This window comes from Hetaerina americana, unplaced genomic scaffold, assembly GCF_022747635.1.
Source record: "Hetaerina americana unplaced genomic scaffold, ioHetAmer1.1.p SCAF_5, whole genome shotgun sequence".
Classification (NCBI taxonomy): Eukaryota; Metazoa; Arthropoda; class Insecta; order Odonata; family Calopterygidae; genus Hetaerina; species Hetaerina americana.
The window spans coordinates 69,111,118-69,131,978 of NW_027287095.1; positions in this window are offsets into that span (position 1 = coordinate 69,111,118).

The window sequence follows — 20,861 nt, forward strand, 5'->3', positions numbered from 1 at the left end:
AAAATGTAAAAAAAAATCATTCACCTTGATCAGGATTCACACCCGGAACACTCTATTCCTCTATCAATTGCTTTGAATTTTATCTAAAAAAAATGGCTCACGATACTGGCTGCATTCCAACGGGCTATATTCTCAGTAAGAAAACAAAAAACTAAGTTCGAATCTTGGTTTAGGTGAATGATTTTTTTGCTGCAAAAAATCGGAGCTAAAAAAGTAATTTTTAGCAGGTTTAACAGAAACAATTTCGGTAAAAATGGAACAAAAATCGTAAAAAATCAACAAATGGTAAGTTTATTTATTAACACAATATCTTTGATTAATAATATTGGCATTGATAAGTAGGCCAAATGAATTCCGCAGTGTTCATTTTTGTAAACGTTTCTATTTTCCATTAACAATTCGTAAATAGTCAGCAGTTTTTACTTAATGATTTTATGGTGTTAAAAGAGTAATGTAAGGTGATGTTCCGCGGCAAGGAACCAGTTTGGACCACCGGTTAGGATCGATTAGTGTCTGATTTCATGCACTAGCTGAGGTCTAACTGAGCTGCTGTGGTAATAATTTCTAAGATATACCACACCAGGACCGATGGGAAGTTGAACTTCTGAGATATTGCCAATTTTTTCAGTGTAGAACAATGCCGAACGGCTATTTCAATCTTTTCTCTACTCCTTTAAACTCCTTACCACCCATTGACACTTACTAGACCTCATGTCCGCTTGCCCCTAATGGCTAAATGGTCCTAGCCAGTCAATTACATAATTACCAATACAATTACAGGTACTATGAAATGAGTAAATAAGCGACTAGGAACATCAGAATTAGAAACGCATTACCATCATCTTTGGTCATATTATACGGGCCAATAAACGTGCAGAGATGCTACGTATAACCCAGAAAAAAGGTAATTAAAGTCTTTTTTTTATAAGCCTTGACCTTTATTGCAATAAAGACAAAATAATACGTAGTGTTAACAAGATTTTAAAAATAACTGAGGGTTACGATTTTACACATGACGAATCACAATTAATACTATGTGGAAGACATCGGTTCAATTGGTACGAAGGAATACAGCGGTAGATGAGAATTTAATAATGCTGATGTATCAAAACCGGTCCCCTGCACATCATTTACTGAAGTTTAAGGTTTATGCAGAAGTGCATGGGACGGTTTGTGGTACATACACACTCTAACACGCAGATATATAGAAAAGAGCAGCGAACTGAACTGCAAGCTGATTTTTAGTTCAAATCGTGGGAGATAAAATATCCTACTTTATTTAAAAATTTGTCTTTTAAATTGCACAGCTTGTTCAAAAACGACAAGATATGATACGGAATGAGTTCAAAAACCCTAAAAGAAAACACATCAAAAAACATGTTCTAGTTTGGTAACATAATTAGAAGATAAAGCTTACAGGTGCCTATAAAGCTTACAAGCTCTACCTTTGGGGATTAAAAATGGCCAACACATTTCACAAATCTGATAGAACGTGCACCTATAATTCTTTCTTTTTAATCCATACCTAGTGGCGATTGGGCATTACGTACATACGTATTGACCAGAGATGCAAATATTTATAAGAGTTAATGGTAATTCCCTTCAGAATTCTGTGACTCAAAGAACCGTAGAGCTGCAAATGCAAATTCAGAAAAGAAATTAAAAGATTAAAATAAAATCAAGGCAAGGCTTGGGAAAATTCTTTCCTGATCTGTTTTAATTTCCGGCATGAGGAGGAACACGTGTCTTGACCAGGATTTTTGTCCGAAAAATACGATGCTTTGCGAGTTGACCTCACAGTTAAAGTGGATGGAGGAAAAGTGACTGATGGGAACAAATTAGACACTCCTTGCGGGAAATACTCAGAAGCATATTCATACCGAAGTCGTCGAATTAAGCAGTTTCAAAACGCGATCCGCGCACATACTAATGACCGCGGGAGTAACAGGGGGATAGGGAGATTCCAGAATACAGCCCCGGGGATCGGAAAGAAATTACCGAGTGGTGCGTTGGAGGGAGGATCTAGGGCGACGAGGATGGTGGTAAGGGGGAGAGGAAGACGAGGGGGTTGAGAAAAGGAAGGGGTTCAGAGATGGTGGCATCCGGGGAAAGAATTTTGTGCAAGAAACAGTTTTATGCACCCGGAACAGAACTCGTGAGAACCCGGATGGCGGAGTTTCTTAGTTTCTTCATCTGGATTCCTCGCGGACGGGATGCTGGCTCTCCACCCCACTCACTCCGTTTCCCTGCTAAACACCCCCCTCTCGTCGCACTAACCGCCTCTCTTCCCTCCGGTGAAGCTCAAGTTTTTTTCGAGGGAAAAATTCTGGGCAATTTTACGAGGAGTTTATCTCAACAGTTTAGTCGAGCCTACAGGTTACTTAATTACGACGTAAGTTGAATGATGCCTTCGTCCCTTTCTCAACTTGGAATATTCCTTCATATTAACTGAGAATGTGGTTCATTGTAGACTGCACGTGTGAACGATTTTATATACGAGGGTGGTCTGATAAGTTTCCGACTTCAGAACATTTAAGAAAAAATGTCTTGCATCTTTGTTAGGTCGGAAACTTTTCAGACCACCCTCGTAATTTGAACTGACTTTTTCGCGTGGTTTTGGGAACGAACAGGATTAAAAAAAATTAATTTGTAACCCAAAAAAATTAGTCCATGAAATATTACATAAATTATATCTTGATGTCCAATGTGTTGAAAATCATCCTTGAATTTCAATTTTATGAACATTTTTTCTCATTTTGAACAAGCAGGCTAAAATGACAGGAGTAGAATCACCAATATGATCATTGCTTGAAACTGAAACGGCAAGTACTATCTGCGCCATTTAGGACTATACTCGAGGAAATTAACTCAGTAAAATATAAAAAAATACTATGGACGACAATTCTTGGAGAGACTTTTGAAATGTATACAAAACATTTCACCTCCGCATTGGAAGTTCCTTCCATTTTTGATGGGAAGTTCCTTCCATTTACTAAATCTGACAAAAGAAAAAAAAGTGATTTTAAGGAATTAAATTATTTAATTTCAATATTGAGGTAATTCATTTGGAATAAAGAAATACAAGTAAGAAATATGGGATTAGCAAGAAACTAAAGCCGATGATAAAGAAAGGAAGAAGTGAGAATTCTATCCTAACAGGAATATTCGTGAAAAAGGAAGAAATTTAAGTGTGTAAATGGTAAACGAATCACACCGAATTACTGTTAGGAATGAAATGTTTCTTACAAAGTGAGACAAATATCATCAAAGATTATTCCTCAGTTATAAATTTACTTTAGCAGCCTTATCGTATTGAATTCTAATAGATTAAGCAAAAATCTGAAGATACACCAAATATAGGACATAATTATGCATATTAAAAATATTAAATCTTTTAATAGGAAAATTTACGTGCTAGCTACGAGTGTACATCATAATCACAGGAAGCTTAATAAAGAGAATACGTATATCTTTACTACTCACCACATCAAAGAATATTGAGTCCGAAAGTATATATATATATATATATATATATATATATATATATATATATATATATATATATATATATATATATATATATATATATATATACTTATATATATATGTATATATATATATATATATATATATATATATATATAGATATATAGATATATGTTTATATATATATATATGTATATATATATATATATATATATATAGTCTTACTTGAAGAAGGCCTCGGAGAAGGCCGAAAGCCTAAACAATCTACAATGTGAGTCTCCTTAAGTGTTACTATTTTATTTGTGTTCCATTGTGCCGTCTAAATATTAATAAATATATACATTTGTGTTTTCACTAATAAAATGCCATCACTCTATTAAAATCCTATTAAATATCCTTTGAATTAATTGAGTGTACACAATGAAACGAGCTCGCGACCTTAGTCAGATGAAATGCAAATGAAAACGCATTGGGAGGCACGTGTAGGAAGGAGTTAATGAGCACACCAAAGATTATTTTGGATGATTTCATTAATAAATACACATAAAAGCACTAAGCATTACTTTTAGATTGTAATAAATGATAAAATCTCAACTTGGAATCAAACTAATTTCACCTGATTACGAAATCTCGATATCTCGAAAAAAAAATTTCTATCCGCTCTCCTGAATTTTCAATTTCTGCCCTGCTAAAGATATATTAAAGGATATTTAATGCCTAAGTTGAAAATTGTGACGACATTACGAGAAAAATTTACGGTGTAAAAGCTAATTCTTTGAGATGGCACCACAGAGAGACAGTCCACAAAGATGTATGTATTTTGATATCGTAAAAACAATTATCATAGTCTAGGAAGCTGCAAAGTATCATCAGCCCCCACTTATTGTCAAATTATTTTTTGGGACGGATTTTGGAAAGCTCCTCCCCGATAAAAACAATGAAGTTATCCAGTTCAGTCCTATTGATTCCTTTGATTCCCTTAACCAGAATAACATTTTTGTTCTTTACCAACACCCTAATATAGGTCAATCCTTTGAACAGTGTTCGACAGCCCTCATATATGTCTTTTTTCTACCAGCCACTCCAATCGCCCATATCCTCTTGATTTGAAGTCTTTTACTGCTAACTTTTCATAATTATTGCTTGGCATTTCTCTCGTTCCCTCCATTAAGTCCATGGTTTCTTACATTACTCAGCATCTTACTTTTCTTGTGAAAGTGCATAATAAATTCTTCTCTTCTCATTTTCAGTGTCTTCCATAAAATCCTCTCTTCGCACGCTCTTAAAAGGACTTTATTAGAAACCCAGGTCTAACTTCTTTATATTCATCCCTCTAAGCATTGTTCATGATTTTCATTCTTTGCTGCTGCTATCGTCCATGACTAACAATTTCAATTGCAGCGAATTTCGCGAAAAAACATAATAATATTCCAAAGCTTCGTGCAGGATTAACACTTGACACTGACACTTTGGTACGCCACTAGTTCTAATTCCAAATTTTGTCTATTGATTAATCGCATTTATGTATATTTTACTTCACTTAAGAGTACTAATGAGTAAACTACGACGTCCATGCGCAGAGCTGTAACATATTTTTCAAAGGTGAACCCACAATGAACAGTGTCTGTGTCATTTATACCGTAGTAAATGCCAGGTACCTCAAAATTAACAGATTACAATATGTGTACCTGGGAGGTCTTCAACGGCAGAAATTTGCCATCCTGGCGAGAAAACGCGTCGGGTGTAAAACTGCGGTGGGTAGGATTTCAAAAAGTACCCTCACCTTAAAACCATTGACGATTCACCATTTTCCTGCCCTATTCTGATTTTTAGGGCACCCACAATCCTTGCCTCTTACCTTTGCTCTCCCCCAATTCTCCTCTCTCTCCTCCAGAGTAAACAGGAGGTGCAAAGGGAGGTATAAGAAAACTCCACCTTGAATGAGACCTTCGGCTCGCAAAGGCAGTCGTCAGGCCATGAGAGAGAGAAAGAGAGAGAGGGAACGAGGATCGAGTGAGTAATGACTCTCCCTTGACAACTTACAACCTCCGAACAACACTTAAACTTCAATCGGCCGTGTGGTGACCGGAAGCACTAGTTGAGAGTTTACACGCCCTCAGTTGAAGGGGGGCCGCAGCGCCACCAACGTCGGCGGACGGGGATTGAAAGAAGGCGTGGGTGAGGAGGCGGAAGGGATTGGGGGGAGGAGGAGGGAGAAGAATGGAGGGGCGAGGGGGAGAGGAGAGGGAGGTGTGAACGGGAAGGAAAGATCGGCGTCCCTTTTCGGGAACCAAAAGGCTGAGTGCGGCCATTGAAGGATGGGAGGGGTCAAAGGAAGACGTGGGTGAGTAAGTACTTTGTGGAGGAGAGGAGAGATGAAGAAAGTAGGGAGGAATGACTGCAAGTAATCGAATGATAAAAATTGGAAACCATCGTTCTCTCCTTCCCTCCCCCACCAAGTAAATACGCGCCCAATATCCGTGCAGACGTGGCCAACGTAATATGATGCCGCGCAAAAGTAATGAAGTCATTACGAACGAGCGATAGGCCATTTGGGGGTTGTCAGATTTTGAATCAATGGTTCATCCCTTCCTCAAAAAGAATTATTATGCAAATTACATAATTTGATTAAGTTATACAATTCGAAAATGTCATGAGTCCTAGGTGGCAACTAAAAAATTACTCTGCAAAGTTACGCTTACTTGTTGATTAGTTATTTTGTGGGGTGAATCAAAAAATAAGTAAACATACAACTTTTCAACGTTTTGATATTTATGAGAATAGTATTGACAGAATATTTTTCTAGACAGACAGGAGTTTATAAAAGTTTCATTAGATGGAGGCACGATACAGCTTTATGATAATTAATTATTGATAGCTCCGTCATCGTAATGTAAAACCTCATGTGACTCGGCTTATCTAGAAAAAAACTGATGAATTCAGGCGACTACTACAGCCTTAGAGCCCTACTGCCCTAATTAATCGCAATCAAATGGCAGGCTGGTCCTGTAACAATTCACCCTCGCGGCAAATATTTCGCTGGTTATGATGATTCTGAGCGCGAGCTGTTAACGTGGTAGAGAGAGCAGTTCGAAAGCTTTCATGCAGCGGATGTACAAGGTAAATGTAAGAGGTACAAGGTAAATCTATGAGTTAATTGTGCCTATAAATATTTTAGAGATCAATTATAAAAATAAAAATAAAGTTCAAGTCAATATTTTCCTTTTAAAATATTACTTTATCGATTGCGTGATTCTACTCGTAGTATTACCGCAAAAGGTTTTGATACTTGATGAGGTGTCATGAATATCTCCATAAAAGTTAAGCCATTGAACGATCTAGTTTCATCGGTGTACTTTGGGTCAAACTGAATTAAAGTTGATTTCCCATTCCCTAAGTTTTTCAAGCAGAGACCATTTCGAATTTATTTAATATGATAGTTGAAAAGTCTAAAATGTTTTCTGTTGAGGAAATAATTACTTCAAAGGAAAATATACGTTTCTAGTGAAATTTCAAGCTCAAAAGACTATCGATAACTTTGATGCAAAGCTAATTTATATGAGTTGCTAATCATACTTTTGGCTAAATGGCGCATTATATCTGTTCAATTGAATTGATTTCCTCACTTGACGAAAATTGTTGGTTTCATTTAACTGAGCACAAAAATGGCAACTAACTAAGTTAAAAATGTGGTATATCTAGGAAAGGACAACTTAACTAAGTCACAACTTTTGGTTTAGAAATATATGAGCATTAAAATATTTGATAATTATCAGTCCGGTAAAAATTAAGATCATCTGTCATTTAAGGAATGCGTTGAGAGTCAAGTATGTTTTGTTTGCCCCTGAATACAAAAATATTAGCGTAAAAATACCAGAAGGGATTGATGTAGTTCAAACTTTTTGAGTTCATAATTAGATTTAGGAATGATTTTTTGCCATCCAGTAAGTGGACTCTTTGAACTGAACACATATACCTTCACATGAATATTGATATGAGGAAAAGGGATAGGAACACATATGAAAGGCGAAGGAAAGTGGAAAGCGCAAAATAGTTTCCTTCATCGGGAATGCACTCGTATACGTATATATTGCAAGAAATCTCACGGATGTGAATAATAATTCAAACGAAGGAGCGATTAGGCATTAACCAACAAATGTGTAGAAAAACACAAAAAAAGAACACTAACACGTCGGGTTATTTACTGTGCCTTTATAAATAGATTTTCATGAAGTTTGTCACACATGTTCCTCGAGACCGTTCTTGGGAATAACGAGGAAAAATAGAACTTTCCTGTGTGCTTATCAGTGATTTGAGGTTAATTACAGTCAGGCAAGCTGAAAGGTGACAAATTACTTAAAATTATAAATATTAAACCCCATAAAATATGGACCCATTACCGGCTGAAATGTTTGCTTCAACTAACTAACTTGTATTTTCATAATTTAGTCGAAATCACAGATCGAAGGAACTTTTAATTAACGTATTATTTCCATTTATGATCTCTTCGTTGTATAAATTACCATATACATGGTATTTATACCATACGAGTATAACAAAAATCAGGAACATTGAAGTACTCAAAGACTCATAATTACCAATTTTTTCCAGATGAAATGTTCTCATCTAAAATTTTCTACACATATATAAGGCAGAAAAAATATTTTCTGCATAAATTTTAACATGGATCTGCATCGTGAACAACTTTAGCTAAATTTAAATAGTTCTTTAGAATTTTTTGAGTGTGCCTTAAGAAATGAATGATATGGGTTAAGAAAAACAGGCTATATGAGTGTATGGCCAGTATGGCTATAAAATTAACCGTAAATTTCAGCAAATAAACTTTCTTCATGTCAATATCATTTCCTGTGGCTAATAGTTCAGAATAAATACCCCCACATATGACAACCACTTCCAAAAGATGAATTTGTTGACAATCCCCTAGTTGCAATAAATATTGACAAATTCATAAAATACAGTCCTTCCGGGAAGTATATCGAAGACAGTTAAGCCATAAAACCACAGGCTTTCATGACTCATGCATAGGTTAAGCTGCCGTTGACAACAAAATGATGACTTTTAGCATGAACTTGAAATCAGGCGTAGTAATGCTATTATCAAATGATAAATAAGAATTTGAGAATATAGGACGGAAAATTGGTGGTGTCGGTTGAGGAAATTGAGGAAAAAGAGATAAAGAATCCGTGTATGCAAGACACCGCTTTGCTTCGCTTTCTTATAATAACACTATATATTCATAGCCATTCATGCAAATTAAACTAAATATTTATAGGAATTTTATCTAGCATTCTAGATGAAATGAAGTAAAATGGAAGCAAACATTAAGTGAATGAGCCAAAAAAATGTATGATTAGACTTTTCCACGACCTAAATCCTAATTCCAAATTTAATTACTGCGCAAAACATTATGGACTTCCCCATCCTCCTTCCCCCACCTAATGGCGGTCCTGAAAGCATCGTTTGGGGTAGCTATGCAGTGAACACATATTGACCCCATTTCATCCTTAAACACCGTCAATTCATCAACGTTTGTGGCACAAGAACGTTTATTGGACAACCATACAATACCCACGTGTGGGGGATATTTGGAAGAAATTACCTGCGCGCCCCCAACACCCCGCCGGCCTGAATATTGCACGTAACTACCACTCACGAGATGAGAGGAAAGAGCCAACACTCGAACCGATTGCGAGCAAACATTTGCCCTCTACGACTTAATCGGAGGTGAAGAGAGGGGCGGAGTGTGCTCGAGAAATGGAGTGGGTGAGGGAGAGAGAGAGAGAGAGAAGGGGAAGGGAAGGGGTGGTGTAAAATCTGGAGGGCGTTGCGTGGTGGGTGGGGATCGGAAGGGAGGAAAGTGAAAGAAGGAGGGGGAAAAAGAAAGAGCGGTGTGGTTTAAAAAGGTGATGGGTGCAGCAGGGGGAGTGAGGAGAGTGCATGTGTGTGTGTGAGTGTGTGTGTTGGAGGGGCAAGGTGGGGAACGGGAGAGGGCAATAGAGAGGTTAGCGTCACAAGGAGACGTGTGGGAGAGGGAAGAGGGTAGGGATTCGAGGAGGGTCCTCCCTTGACGCTCCCGAGAGAAAGAAAGGGAGAATGAAGAAGAAAAAAAAAAGAGCGCGTACCCTGCTGAGTTGTGACGCGGGTGGCCCACATTGAGTACGCGGTGCAAGAAGTGTGAGAGAGAGAGAAAGATGGAAGGAGGAGGGATGGAGGGACAGGAGGAGAGGGATAGTAGAGAGAGAGAGTGTAGAGAGAGGCGCTCCCTCCTCCGCCTTGTGCTTTGCAGGACCATCAATTAACACCTGTGGGAGGAGGTCTTAAGGGCGGACGGGAGGGAGGGAAAAAATGTGAGAAAGGATGAGTTTTTGGAATGACTGGAGAAAATGAGAAATGGCCGGGGCCGTGGGTTGAGGGAGCCCTGGTCCCCAGTGGAAGGAGAAGAAAGAGGCGGAGGGCCCCCGTTCGGGAGGAAGGGGTGAGCGGCGAGGAAAGGGGAGCCGAGGGGTGCACTCTTGAGGGGTGCGGCAAGAGGAGGAGCGCGGGAGAGGTGGATAATAAAAAAAAGGGGGAAATGGAGAGCTCTTGCTTCCTTACGAACGCCCGCCCTCCCTCAACGGAGCGGGAGTGGGCCGCACCATAAAATTAACACGGAGTAGCGAAGGTGGAGATTTTCTACCATATGAGGGTTGGTGAGGGAAAGGAGGGATGAGGGGGAATGGGGTATAAATAGTTTTCCCGCGGACGAGAGTTGGAAGGGTGGACTTTTGGGGGAGTGTTAAGAGTGAACAGGAGGAGTTGAGGGAGGGAGGAAGGGAAGGGGAGGAGATGTGATAGCCACACTGGATCCGCCGTCACCATTCCCTCACTCGTCCCTTGTCTTCCATAGGAAAAAGACGTGGATTTCAAGAAAATCCAACGGTTCACCAGATGACAGGACACGCCTGAATGCAGCCAATTATTGAGCCAAACGTTGGCTCAATCAGGGGAGGACTTGGTAAATTTCCAAAGAAGGACAATGACACTATGATGAGTTCAATGATTTCTCTAATTATTTGTCAGAATACCTAAGCCCAATATTCACAATAAAACGTTGTGCACCAGAGAATAAAATAGGGGATAAACGAAGCTGAATAAAACGAAAATAAATAAAATTTGGTATCCAATAAGTTTGAAAATTTTGTAATTGAAATACGCACTGAAAAAAATCAGTTTGTTTAAAATAGATTAAAATAAAAAGAAAACGTCACTCCTATCCAACCGTGTTATTTACATTTTTCTCCACGAATTGCCTTGAAAGCACACCACGGTTTTATCCAAAGCGTTGATCTGACCACATCGTATAACACAATAATACGCTTCCATATCCATTATCCATGGGAACAGGTACAACGAGGCGCATACATACATGTATCTACACTTAAGATACTACTGCCCACATATCATGGCCCACGAGTTGCAGCAAGGGGCATTGAGTGTTAGCAATTAAAGTATCGTGAAAATCGTCCCCATATTAATATTGCAATTAATTTTTTATCGATTTTTCCTTTCTAAAGTGTTAATTTTGCGAGGGAAAAACTAAATCCTTGAAGCGGTCTCTTTGTTTAGTTACTTCACTGACTTTCCACTGCTGTTACTTTGCGTTACACGGATTACTCGTACTACGTAGACAATACACTGTAAGTCAGAATTGCTTATCAGCTTAAGAAAAATTAATTACTACAATATGCAACGCAGCAACAGAAATTTCCTGTTTCTTTATTATAACACTGAATTTTCGTATATTTGGAGAATTACTGTAATTAGATGTAGGTTTTGTCCAACTTTCAGGAGTTTAAGAGCACTCTCAAATGGTAATAAATGAAATCATACTATAAATGTGTGACTGACTGATAGTAAGTTAAATTAGCGTTTGAGATTTCGAGTTTCCAGCAGCATATAAGCGAGGTGCCTCATAAATGTGTTATTACAATATATACAGTTGATATTTAGCAATATTTTAAATTGTAATTTTATCAAATTAAAACGCGCCAAATATTAGCAGAACATACGCATTCGACATTAAAGTGCACAATTTTTACTCATAAACAACTCTCCACTGTCTAACCATTTGCTTCACAAATATTTCCCCGGGGTCTCACTGCACGTCGTAATTACTAGGCAAGTACCTTTCTCTAGTTGGGTCTGATATGGTGGGAACATCTATGGACTGACGCCTCAGCACGTGCACTCACGACACAGGGAAGGCTCCCCTGCGTTTCTCGAACAAGTCGCAACTTGAAGCGCTGACGTCTAGTACGTGGCAGAGCTCACGACGGAGGAGGGTTTAATATGTCGTTATTTCTGAAAATAATTGGAGACATTAACACATCTGCTACTCCTATAAAATAGGGAATAAATATACCATTGCATTGCACTCAAGTAATTCTGCCACACTCTCATTTGTTCTTATCCCTTCACACGCAAATGCCCACAACCTTTCCTTCGATCAGTGCTCCTCCCCAACGATTCCAGAATCCCTACCCGAATCAGCGACCAATATGAAGGTAAGAACTCGCGAATCCGCTGAATAAAGGTAGGGGGTTAATGAATCTTTAATGAATGAAGGTAGGTAGCGTACTATCGGCTGAAAATAGTGGTCAACAAATGCAGAGATTCTTTCCATCGGGGAGCTGCGGAAGAATCAGCGGCGGAAAGAATGCAAAAGGTTGGAGAATTTTGCAGAAGTTAAGAGTAGATCAGAGGAGAGTTGACTTATCCAGAACCTGTGAATGTCTTAGGATTCAGTGGAGAGTCCAGCAAAAATGGACAGAAATAGGAAGGCAAGTAAGACAGGGATGCGCATTATCAGCTTTTTTTCCAACATGTATGAGGAGAAAATAGTTAACGGAGGCGTGAAAAGGCTAGAAGCAGATGTAAAAGTAGACGTGGGACTCATCAAAACAAACTTGCGGATAGTAAATTGGCAATTAGTCAATCAAGTGGTTACCATCATTACTTAGCGCATTGCAAAATTCTTGTAATTGGCATGTAATGTCAATTAACGGCAGTAAGGACACGAAGTTAATGAGATTCTAAAGAAATAGGAATGCTAAGATAATGAAGTTAAGGTGCATAAGCACATCCACTTATAATTTAAAGGAGGGTAAAGGGAACAGAGTAGTGGCGTCTCGGGAGTAGTAGTAACAAAAAAACCTATTTTAGGGAAAGATGATTTTGCAAAGAGGTTGGAGTTAATGATATCCACCTTAAGGAGATATATAAGGAAAAACTGGTGAAAACTTAAATGTAGTTATATGGCGTATAAAACATAAATATACTAATAGTTAGCAGGTAGTTAGATCGCTCGGAAACTTGGTCGAAGAGACTAGAGGATAAGAGTGGGAAGGAAACTTTCGAGATGTGAGTGTGAAGAAGAATAAACGAAATAACATGGACGAAAACAAAACAAACGATGAAGAAGGCACATGGATGCAGGTACAAGTGGGTGCCGAAAACAAGGATAGACAATGGAATGCTAAAAGCGATAATAGACGGTAGAATGCTGGGAGGGTCATGTGGAGGTAAGAAAATTTGTGTTTTAGATGAAATCTGCAGCACGGAAGATTATCATCAAGCGTGTAGACTTATTCATTCATCATTTGGAAAAAAATCAATTAAAAATAAATTGTGCATTAATACTTTTCACTGCATTTGCGTTACTTATTCGGTGAATTTCAAGGGTAATCACGAAAATTAAATTATTACAATGCACCTACGTCTATAAAGCCGCGGTTTATACATAATATTCCATCAGATTAAAATATTTGACTAATTTAATGCTGCTCTTTAATTTGATTCCCGGCACTCTCACATCAAAATTAGTGTTTGAATTGGGAAATAGGCTGTCTGAAATCCCTATCATTCTTCCCTCAATGGACGGAACACTTACACCTGCTCACTTCTGGTTGCTCTTCAGTCCAAAATGCCTTTTTACTTGGGCTATAAATTTGTCGCTCCATTTTTCACACGAGGTGTTTCCTCCTATGCTCTTTTCTATTACCTTCCTGGTAAATCCTTTATGCATCTACATAAATACCCCGCAACCCACCAGAGAGGTGGGTGACAGAGGGTGTAAGAACCAGATGGGAAGGTTAAAGGATAAGGGAGAAGAACGGTGTTTAAAGGATTAGAAAAAGAGCACATAAACTCACTAAAAATCTCCAAAAATACGTGCAAATCCCTAAATAGATGTACGTATACCTGTAAGTTAGTGAATAACTTAGTTCCAAACAAGTGTTTCTTTCACCCACTGTAAAAGTTCGGTAGAATCTCCAGACGCGCTCTACAGCATATGATTATACTTTTCCAAATGCTATTCCATATTGCCTTTTTCTCACCCAATATCCTGTGCGCTTTGTTTTTCACTTCATCTGACGATTTTATTTTCATCATCCACCTCATGTACCTGTCTTTGAATGCTACTATTCCTACTATGCAAATCCCTAAATAGATGTACGTATACCTGTAAGTTAGTGAATAACTTAGTTCCAAACAAGTGTTTCTTTCACCCACTGTAAAAGTTCGGTAGAATCTCCAGACGCGCTCTACAGCATATGATTATACTTTTCCAAATGCTATTCCATATTGCCTTTTTCTCACCCAATATCCTGTGCGCTTTGTTTTTCACTTCATCTGACGATTTTATTTTCATCATCCACCTCATGTACCTGTCTTTGAATGCTACTATTCTTTTACGGTATCTTTCTTTAATGATCATCCATGCCACTAATCCATGGAATACCCCACTCTACAGAAATGCTGTCACGTAATCGTTACTTGACTATAAATATATGATGATATATATTGAGGCCGAACGAACTTCAACTTTTTCAATTCTCTCCTCTCAACCTAACATCCTAGCCAAACATGGTTTGAATGGCAGAAGGGACCATTTTATCTCTATTTCGCCCCAATAAAGACCTATATTAATCTATCTGTCATAACATCTTCCCTCAACCTCCTGTAGTATGAACTTATGCGTCGAAGAATCGTAAAATCGAATATTAATGCAGCTCCTGATTTTCTCATACTGTTACGGTATTAGTTTTCTTTCTGTGGATCTTCGTGTTACATCCTTAACCAATTTTAGCCACCCAAATTATACTTTTAATTTGAAAAGGATTTGCACTAGCAAAATGTGTAATGAATAAAAAAATTGGCGTAAAAAGTCAATGGCTTTTATCGTCTGAAGGCATTTGTGAGCAAACGTTTGCCGATGATTCAGCGGAATTGAAAAATATTCCAAATAAGTATTCTTCTTAAAGTGTGCACACTTCTATAATATTTTGGATCCATCGTCCTGATAACCATTGGGAAAAGGTTGTTTTTCAAATAGAGACTTAAGATCAATGTATCACTTCTCATAGTCAGTTGTAAGAAGTAAGAAAATGGTGAGGATAACGATAGTGATTTGGGCAGAAAAATGCATAAATACGATATAACACATTTTACGCATTTTGCTAATTAAGATGAACTGATGATGGTGGGAATAAGATTATCCTAACATTGTCAGTAATTTTAGACTTGAGACGTGTCACAGCTTCTATTTTGTAACGAAGTACACATTTTTAAAATTAACCTACGTGTCATAGTGAAAAACTGTAATATAAGGGAAGTAATTCAAATATTGTAGAAATGCAACGCGTGAATGTCTTTTCATGGAGGAGAATGCTCTAAATTAGAATGTATCGGTAGTTAAAATTAATCGGAAGATAAAGGAGATCACTTTCATCTTCAAAGCATTTTATGGTGGTCAACTTGAATATGGTGGCGGGTGATGAGTTCCCAGCTGACTCAAAATTTGTCGACTATTAAAGGTATTACTTAGGGAATGGATGTTGCGTTGCCAAGTCTGGGATTTTGCTTGGTGCGGGATGTGATATGACCTAAGACCAATCCCATTTACTACAACCACTAAAACTTTAAATCAGTATCCCTAGAGTGAGATTGGCTCTATTCAGCACATCTTTCTACCTTAAATTAAAGGAGGCAATAAGTTTAAGAACACAGTGTTCACTATTAAAGTGGACAACACTTATTTAATGAGAGGAGTAGTCCTCGGTGGATAATTGAATATTGGCATGTGGTATAAAAATAAATTAAAAGCGTATCCCATTTTTGGGAGAGTTTACACTGGGAAGATAAAACGTATTTAAATCAAAGAGTGACATTGATTAATTTTTAATCCAATCAAACTGGACATTGAAGCCTTTTCCGTGACCTCACTCCGGATTAAATTCCATTGCGCAGTAATTCAGACTCACGATTCAGCCTGAAACAGACTAAATTACTAGACTTAACTTGTGTTTAAATGCGAGTGTAAAATAGGAAAAAATGAAACACAAGCATATCATATACAATATCGAGCCTTTGTAAAAATCTAGCATTATACCACGTTCAAAACTAGTCTGGAAATACCGTCGGATCTCACTATGCCTCGGGGAATTCGTTACCGCATGTGTGTTTGATTTACATGCGAGACCGGAAGTGCTGGGGAAAATGCAAGCAGGGCGACTCGTAAGAAGAAAGAAGCTAAGACCTTCTTCGTTCGCTCTGTCCTCGCGGAGACTTCAAGCACCACCACCGGTCTGAGCCCGTCTCCAAACTCCGTGTCTCGGAGGGAGTCATTGTCAGTCGCCGGTGGCACGCCCGGCCACGGGTGATGGGATCTTTACATGTCGGGGTCCATTGATAGGCCTTGGGCCGGGACGAATTGGCTGCCGAGGGAGGGCAGGAATGCGGTTGTGCGTGTTGCTTTGGGAGTGGCGAAAATACGGAACGGGGTGTAGAGGGCGGGGAAGAGGTCCAGTGACGGGAGGTACGAGTCATGTTTGTTTGGCTTTCCTGTTTAAGAATCATGATTTCGTGTGCGCCAGGCGCAGAAAAACGCCAACATAGAAGGTGTCTGGAAATTATGCTTCAGCATCCGTGACGAGTTAGAGAAGCACACACGATAATAATTTAAACTCTATAAATAATATTCGAAATGGCAGAACGCAGAATGTATAATGGTATTGTGGTGACAGAGAGTATTAAGTCCAAATTTGATGCAAATTTAAAGGTACTTGATGAAAATGGATAGAAGAGTTAACGGAATAAACTCAAGGAATGCTAAATACAAGCAAATGGTAATGCTTGCGAGGTACTACGTTTTTGACTTGGAAACATTTATTAGAGTTGGCATAGAGAAAGAAAATGAAAATCACCAACAGCTCATTTTTCAGGGAAAGAAAATGAAAAATCTGCGTGAATTTGGCTTAAAATAAACATTTCAACTGTGTTAACAATTGAAAAACATCCCCAAGATGCGTATACCCTCGAGGACCATTTTACACGAAAGGATGCAAAGCAGTTCCCAAAATTAACAATGAAAACAAATAAGACTCTACATCCGTAATATAAATATATCTATTAGAATACTGAGAAAGTATATGGGCATAGTTTACATTACTTGGAAAGCTGGTGACAGAAGGTGATACTTCGTGATTGAAACATGGCGTAAATAACCCCTCTCCGTTAAAATTGAGAGGATTCAACTTATTCCAGTCTAATATCACCAATATTGATATTGTTAACACCTTTAAAACAGCTCATAAATCGATATCCTTTTAGCGTATAGGCTCATGCTAAGAACATCATATTTATAAAAACAATATCGTATAAAATACAATTGGACCTATTTATTTATGACATATTAATATCAGTGGAACGTAATAATCAAATGGATATCGACTGGTTTAATTTCAAGACACCCGAGATGAGCATCAATTGATGAGTGGAGAGTTTATTAATTGTGAGAGGCAGGATCCCTCTAAATGGGTATAGAAAATTTCACCATGAAAGTATGAGCAAGAAAATCATATAATGGATTTTGAAGTTCCCTTTCCATCATGAATTAAAACTTGAATTTATTTAAATTTAACTTTAAACGGGAGAGAGACCGGTGCAAAACCTGTTGTTTACCAAGAGATATGATTGGACTCTCAATCTTATCCACAAATGTCAACGATAAATTTCCACGCAGGCAGGAACGTAATTTTCCTTTCGTGAAAGTTCCTTTGAAAAAAACAAATTACCTCTCTTAATAGATTTCTTTCCTCAGTTGCACCAAAGGGGGCGAAAAATTGAGAAAGCATTCAGCTACATAGTACTCTGGCATGCCTATTGTCTCCTTCCGGATTAACCCAAGTTGAAGTATTTTCTAGGCGCTAGATTTTACTGACAGGTCAAGGGTGGTACTGGAATAGAAAAAGGCTCCCTAACTCCAAAAGCGTAGATTTTTTCCACGGTAGGAATCGGTACGAGGTAAGATTTACCCATAGGTAATAAACCAAACTTCATCTACATATTACTCTGAGAGCCGCCACAACGGCATGCGGGAGAGGATGTCGGTCCACCAACGATTTAAATTCATTCTAATTTGTGGTTATTAGTACTCCTACTGTTTCATTTTCGGGGAGATCGAATTGCCGGGAATGAAGCTTCCTGAGGTTTTTGTCACGAAATGTGGGCTGCGATCTACCCAACCGTCATAATTACGACATGGTAGACTCCATATTAAGGCAGGTTTTAATGGATACAGACTGAGCACCGCTACATTTCTAAGTCTCGCATCATAAGAGATGACCTGTCAACCTACACTACAGTAAACACTTCTTCAATTTTGCATTTATTCTATCTCCCTTCATTCCATCCAATTATCCTTTTCCTCCCCGTACGTCGCTTCTATCAGAGCTTTCAACATGCCAACACCATTTAAAGTGCTCGACATCCATCCAGTGCCCCCTTTGGATTTCTACCAACGATTCTCACTCATCTTCCATCATGCCTTGCGCCTCTTTTGTTTTCCTTTCTGTCAATTTCATCTATCTCCGTACCAACACCTCAAAAACTCCAACCCGTACGTCTTCCATTTTGCTTCATGACCTAGTTTCCACGCCTAAATATCCCACCCTTCGCACAAATATTTCCAAAACTCTTTCCTTAACATCCTTACTCAATGTTTCTGTCATCAACCCACTCCTGCTGGTGAAAGCTTCTTTGTCTAACCCAATACTTCCTTTCATGTCCATACTGCTTCGGCCATCTCAGTCTAAAATACTTTCAAGAAAGGAAAACTTCCATTAATAAAGTAGGAATTGAAATTATTCCCCTTGTGCCCTCGTTATGGGTTGCATTTTGACGACAAAAATCAGCGCAATGCGGAAATGGTGATTGCTCGTCAACCAAAGCAGAGTCGCGAAGGAGGAAATGCATGTTTTGTGGCAGCAGGAGACCGGGCATCCGAAACCTCGGAAAGCACTAGGAGGTAGAGCATTCCCGCCCCGTCCTCGCCCAGGCCGACCCCAACGTCGCGGACATCAATCTCTCCTCCACCGGCCCTCCCACCTGCGCCCCGAGATAAAAGGTAACAAATCGACAGGCTGCAGGAGGTCGTTTTGTCGAGCGGCTGAGGGAAAGGAGCGGCCGGGGAAGTGGGAGGGAGAGATGGAGCGAGAGAGAGAGAGAGGTCCGTTTGGCTCGCTCCTTCTACCGAACGCCTGCAACAAAGGGAGAGGGCGGGGTGAAGGGATGGTGTGGGATGGGGAAGGGAGAGGAGGAGGAGAAGGAGAGAGAGAAAAGAGTAAGAGTTCGGGAGGGAAAAGAAGAATAGAGTCGGGAAGCGCACACGAGCACGGCGGTGGGAATGACAGGGATAATGAAGATGGCAGGAAGACACAGAGGAAGGAAAAAAGGAAAGAACCTCGGATCGTGGGTGGCGGAGGGTGTGGAGAGGAGAGGGGTCCCGCTCTTTCATTCTCTCTCTCTCAAATAGGGCGAAGTTGTGGGCCGTGGTATTCATTGAATTTCCGCGGCGGCCGACGCTAAAGGTGCGTGAGGGCCATGGAGAATCGCCATGCGGTTCGTCGGCGCGACTTCCTGGGGCGTGCACATGGACGCCGGCGCCCCGCGATCCGAAGAAGAGTGCTGGGGAGTCGTTCGGTTGCGCTTTTTCTAAGATACACCACCCATCTTTGTGGTATGGTAACCGAACACAACAGAGAGAGTGTGCCGGAGAATTATTTGTTAATTCATTTAAGAATTTCTACCAATGTAAAGTTTAGTTTTGAACGTTTCTTAACGGCCCATTATCTTCTACGCGTCGCGAGAACTTCCGCCTGTTTTTATTATTTTATTTGATTCTTCATTCCTTCTTTACATCTATCTGCCTTCGAAACGTCTAAAAATACTTTTCATGTCCTCCCTTTTACCCGCTTATAGAATTATTAAATATTGGAGGTGCAGCGCAGAACTGTTGCAAAAATGATGGTATCTCTGAGCAGCCAGAATTTGTGATTTCGCACCCAACGTCCTGATTATATAAATATATACTTCACAGCCCCATTTGGTGCCATCATGACATACATTTATCTAAAGGTGAAGGAGGTAAAACAGAGAAATGCAACAGAAAATTAATAATAAAGAATTATTAATTAAAAGCTAGAGAACAAACAAACAAATATGTGTGCGAAACAGCAATGTAACTTTTACTCCAGAGCGCAGATATTGGTATAATAAAGCTACGCATTATACACTTCTTGGCTTTTAAGTAAGGTCGCGCAAATCCTGCAATATATTACGAGAAAGGACAGCGAGAAAGCAAAGTTTTATCACCATACCGTAAAATAATAAGGTTCCATTACCAACTAAAGGTGTAAAGTAGGATATAATCCGGCGTCTACCTGTATAGCAGAAATATTTCCTTCGTTATGGTGGTGTGTCTTTTAGCGCACCTAAATGTAAATCGATATCCTAATTTTCAACACATGATTATGTCAATCATATATTTAAATACATAATAAAACGATTCATTATTATTCACACTAATCAACGTCGCCGTTTGTCGGCCGATTTAGCCTAGGGGGCAATGTTCTCGCCAAGCACTTCAGTAAAAAGACGAAGAGTTGATTCGCTCGAGAATTAAAGATGGCTTTAATGCTTTCATCACAATTTACTAAAGAACAGGCGTAAAAATGGCAGATCAAGTGATATACTTTTTGAAAATTAAACCTTATATCATAAAGACGCGTTAGAAACACCTGCGAACCTAAAATTAAGGAAACAAAGGTTCGGAGATGGCATTTGAAGAAAATATTTCAAAGATGTGTCATATTTAGTTGGCCCAGTTCCTCTCAGAAGAGATGTTTATCATTTAGTTATCTGAAAAAAATGAATTAGTTTCTGCGTTTAACAAGATACATATAAAGTCTACCCGATTTGTAGGCTCGTGGCAACTAGTTTTGAAAGAATAGAAAGCGTCGCAAAATTAAGTAAGT